The sequence below is a fragment of the Cynoglossus semilaevis genome, chromosome W (genome assembly GCF_000523025.1).
Source record: "Cynoglossus semilaevis isolate Cse_v1.0 chromosome W, Cse_v1.0, whole genome shotgun sequence".
NCBI lineage: Eukaryota > Metazoa > Chordata > Actinopteri > Pleuronectiformes > Cynoglossidae > Cynoglossus > Cynoglossus semilaevis.
In genome coordinates this window covers 8,433,492-8,438,796 of record NC_024327.1, presented here as the reverse complement: position 1 = coordinate 8,438,796, position 5,305 = coordinate 8,433,492, and the positions used below count along the sequence as shown (strand labels likewise).

At 38.0% G+C, this 5,305-nt stretch overlaps 1 long non-coding RNA gene across 2 annotated transcripts; it reads left to right on the top strand.

Annotated features, from left to right (window-relative positions):
• The first annotated feature begins 786 nt into the window (after positions 1-786).
• Positions 787-4,019, top strand: LOC112486387 (uncharacterized). Of its 2 annotated transcripts, none has more exons than XR_003048815.1 (3): positions 787-912; positions 2,752-2,872; positions 3,221-4,019. It is a non-coding gene; the product is annotated as an uncharacterized LOC112486387 (long non-coding RNA). The 2 variants fall into 2 exon arrangements; XR_003048814.1 differs by having other exon boundaries at positions 2,752-3,310; positions 3,390-4,019.
• The last annotated feature ends 1,286 nt before the right edge of the window (positions 4,020-5,305 follow it).

Genomic DNA, 5,305 nt, shown 5'->3' with positions numbered 1-5,305 from the left:
AACTCCCTTGGGAGATAGAAGGGTCTGCACGAGACTGCCAGAACCTCTAAATCAGGAGAACAGTGTGTGTTAATGATCCTACTATTACAGCATCACTCGATGTTCACGTAAACACAGAGCCCCCCTCCTCTGCTCTTACCTGAGTCTCTGTTTCTATCATGCCGGTGTAGCGTGCGTCCTGCGAGCTCGACTGCAGCGTCGGGGATCCGCGGGTTAAGCCACGTCTCCGTGATGAATATAATACTGCAGTTCCGTACAAAACTCGTAGTTGCCATCTGTAGCTCCAATTCATCCATTTTGTGGGTGATGGATCTAGCGTTGGAGAGGAAGAGGCTCGGTAGTGCTGGCCGATGTGGTTGTTTACGTAGCCTCGCATCCAAGCCCGACCGGCATCCCCGCTTCTGCTTCCTCTCTCTCCGCCGCCTTTTTCGCCTGCTGGGCGGGCTGACCATCCACGGAGACCCCGGTGGTCTCGCTATGTCCTCCGGTATATTGTGTGTTCTCTGGTAATCGCCAGTAACACAGAGATTGTGTCTGAAACCCAGGTCGATTCGGTTCTGGCGACTGTATGAGGTAACGGTGTCACATAAATAAAAAAAATCACTCAAAAAAAGTGCTATATACAGTAAAAACAAGCACCAAGTTAGAGAGCTACGAGCCGCTGCACCCGTGCGCGCCGCCATCTTGCTATTTTCCTAATAACTCTGCAAAGAACAAAAAAGATATATAGGGGAGACGGTATGGTTGTAACATGGGGAGAGTTGTAACACCACCAATTCCACCAATTAGGGATAAGATAGGAGTTATATGATCATTTCAGTGTTTACCCACTTCCTCCCCGATCCCACATGGTGGTTGTCAAGGTTGGAAACAGGCGCATGCAGATTCTATAGAGAAAAAATGGATTTTGAGGTAAGAAAGTGCATTTTTTTTACCAAGACTATATTTTGTTTAGTATTTATATTATTGTACATAAAACCATATGACTTACAGTAGATTAAATTGTAGTTTCTCAGGCATAATGTGATGCATTTTCCCCCTGCTAATTTCAAACCACTATTCTAATACAGCTAGCTAAACAATGGCTGACAGGGGTGGGGTGGGTTGTAACACATCTTTAAAAAGTGTTACAACCATCCCCTTACATACAAATAAGAACACTTTATTAATTTTAATACATTTTACAAATAATGGATAGTGGATAAGAAATACTGACAGAGGTGTGCCTGCAAATGTTTAAAAAAAAAGATTCTGATGAGGTCACAAAGAAGGGCAAGTCAGTCAGATCAGTTGAGAAGGCACATGAAATCTGCCATGTAACTGAGCAGAAGCTGAGAGAGGCTGAGGCAGGGGTCCATTGATCTTCCTAGTATAGGTTACTGAAGCAGCAACAAAGTTTTCTCTGAGGTGCAGAAGAAGTGTTGGCTGAGGCAGCAGACCTGTATTATGGACTGACTCCACGTGAGGTAAACATGTGACAGGTTAGTCACTGGAGACCAGAGAAGAATTGAATACTAGCGTAGGTGCCAGACAAATGGAAAAACTTTTTGTGTCTATGTTCTCAGGTTTTCTATTCCACTTTCTTTTATGTCAGAAATTTTTCATATCAACTGGCAGTAATATATAACATCAAACACCCACAAACATCGGATGAGAAGCAGATGGCAGGGCCTGACTAGTTCACATTTTCTATGAAGCGGCCAGCCTCTTTTTACAGCGCACTCTCACTCTCAAAATCTCTATCTCCTCACAACCCCATTTTGAAGCATAATGATGCATCTTATATAGCTGGTATGGTACCAAACCACCCAAACCTGTCAAGCTGTTATTGGCCCAGAATGCATTGAAATGCCATGAGCCAATGACACAAACTGAAAGACTATGAGCCAATGAAAAGCTTCAAGACATTTTGAAGCAATGAAGCGCAAAGAGAAACAGCATATATATATATACATATATATACATACAGATATATACACAGTACATACATATACACATGTGTATATGTATGTACTGTGTATATATCTGTATGTATATATATGTATATATATATATGCTGTTTCTCTTTGCGCTTCATTGCTTCAAAATGTCTTGAAGCTTTTCATTGGCTCATAGTCTTTCAGTTTGTGTCATTGGCTCATGGCATTTCAATGCATTCTGGGCCAATAACAGCTTGACAGGTTTGGGTGGTTTGGTACCATACCAGCTATATAAGATGCATCATTATGCTTCAAAATGGGGTTGTGAGGAGATAGAGATTTTGAGAGTGAGAGTGAGAGTATTTTTGGAAAGACAAACCATTATCTTAAAGGTTTTCCTGAAAAACACTTAATGTTAAAAATAATGTTTCTGAATTCAAATACCATGATCATGTGCAAAGTAGGAAGGATCTCTAATCCTGTTAGGGACTTTTAGTACAGTTTTTAAATAAAGCTTTAAATAAACTCTTAACCAACATTTAACCCTAATATAATTAGCCTTTATTCTTTGGGTTAATCTGGAATGTGTTTTAGAGTATGGGGGAGAGCATCTGCACATTTTATTGTAATGACGATATAATCATTATTTGGTATGAATGAACAAAACACTTGAATGACCACACAGACTTTTCTGAACTTTTATTGCTGTCATGGGATACAGTTTCAGTGCTTCAGTCGTGCTCTTTAGGGGTTGCTATGGCTTCAGTTGTCCACCAGATGTCACCGTCACTGAAGTCTTGAAGCTTTGAATCTTTTTCGGCACAATTGTCAGGAAAGGCTCAGTGCTTCAGGAGGCTTCACTTGCCCACCACTACTTTTCGGTTTACATCTGGAGTCACTTGCCAAACCTGAATCGCTATAAGTGTACCAACACAACTCCTACCTCAAAGCCCGTAAGTTCACAGATTTTTACTCTTCCTTACACGTCCAGTGTTCAAGATGCTTAACATCCAATCAGTGCCTGCATATTGTAACATACAGTCAGCGTGGAATTTCATGTAGTGAAACAACAGTGGCCTCCTAACATCTAACAATTTTTCATCTGTGAAAAAATTAAATACAATGCTTATACCAGCATTTTAAATGATTAAATACAATCTTTTTTAATACAAAACATCTACAAACATCCATATTTACAATCATCAGTTGGATATGAACACATACATTGGTAGCTAAATTTGGTCTAATAATGTCTAACTGTTAACCTACAACTTGTGTTTTTTTTTTTACTTTTATAAAAGACTTCCTACAAAGTGTCCTGCATTTAAGAAAAACAGTTCACCTATTCATGTGGAAGTAATGACCCTGCTCTGACTGTCATGTTAACACAGGTACAATGTATTGCATGTAAAGCAACAGGAAGTTAAACGCTCTTGTACTTATTTATTATTTTCGTCTCTGTCTCTTCAGGTGGAGCGGAATATGGCAGTATGCCATCCGTTTGAAGTCAGTGTCTCTCTGTTGGCATTGTGTCTAATGCTGTGTTTAGCTGCAAGTGTGTCACAATTGCTGATATGTTGCAACTCCTGGAATGGGTTGGATGTTGGATGTAAATGTTTTAGAAATCTTGACACCAAATAATTTTTTTGTGCCAATGTCCTTAAAATAATTTAAAGCATGCATAATCTTCATCTTGCAGGAACCTTTGCTCGACACTTGATCAGTTCTCACCCTGTTCGTCATGGAGATATCAAATTTCTGCTGCCTTAAACAAGTGTAATTCAGTGAACCTGCAATACTAAGTCTGTGGAATGTTCCTAAAGTAGAAAACAAACCTTTTATAGAAAATGCATAGTTCTGTAACTTGTTAATAAAACAACTGTAGCTTTTGATCTGAGTTATTGGTAGAAATTAGGAGACAAACTCTTATTAGGAGTTAACTGGTGACAGGCATATATTTATTCCCTAAGTATATTTACTTATTTTTTTCCTACGGACATGTTACCAATGATTAGCAATATATTTAAATGCAACACTTTGTATTTTGAATGCAATGACATTTTTTTGTGGACTGTCAATATAAAATATAATAAAATATAAAAAAAGGAAAAACAAAATTGCCTTTGTGAAATGTCTTACTGACATTTTGTTAGTGTTTTTTAGTGGCATCCTTTGGTGTTGGGGTCTTAATATTGTATACCCTCTTTCAGGTGACTGTTTCTAAAGATGGACTGTGTGAGAAATGTTTACCCTTGATTACCTTATGCAAAATGTAGATCGTTTTATTTTTTTTACTACATGATCAACATAATTTAGAGTTTAGCTTCTATATTTGTCAGGTTGGTGCCTAGCCACAAATAGTTTATTATAAAATCAAATCAAACAATGTCCAAAGTATTCACATTTAGTGGAACGTGTGAGGTAGGGTAAAGTTGGGTTTTTTTGTCTTCGACTGTTTATTTATTTATCCTATAGAGGGCAGCATTTCATTGAACAATATCGACCTACCAGCGACACTTGATCGAGTAACCGATATACGAATCTTCCTTCACATCTGTCTTTTTAAATGTGTAGCTATTCTACTCTAGTCTAATATAGCGCTTCGTGTTTTTACTGCGTTACTCATTAGCCTTTAAAACGTGATACCTTAAAAAAGGGTTACATTTATTGTAATGTTCCCGCTAATCCACTGCTAAATTTTTTCACATACGTCACGACAATAATAAACTACGGAAGCGTATTGCTGCCACACTAAGAATAAAAAATGTGGCTCAGTATCACGTAATTACGTGATAAGTTTCACGTTATTACGTGATAAGTTTCACATTATTACGTGATAAGTTTCGCGTTATTTCGTGATAAGTTTTACGTTTTTACGTGATAAGTTTCACGTTATTTCGTGATAAGTTTTACGTTATTACGTGATAAGTTTTACGTTATTACGTGATAACTTTCACCTTACAGTGGTCCCTCTCTGTATCGCGGTTCTACTTTTGCTCCCTCAGTACATCGTGGATTTTTTAATCCAATCTCTAAACATTAAAAATGTTTTAATTTCCAATATTTTCATTTTTCTAGCCTACAAGGGAAAATAGTATTTAAATAAAAGAAAAGGCATTTTGCAACACATAAATACATACAGGGTAATACATAAAAAACATGTACAGTACGTACGTTTGGGAAATCTAAGATATATGTACTGTCTAAATTCTTCTTTTTCTTTCGGCTTTGTCCCCTTTTTTTTCAGGGGTTGCCACAGCAAATCATTGATTTCCATCTCTCCCTGTTCTCTGTATCTTCTACTCTGACTCCAACTATCTGCATGTCCTCCCTCACTGCATCCATATATCTCCTCTTTGGCCTTCCTCTCTTTCTCCTCCCTGGTA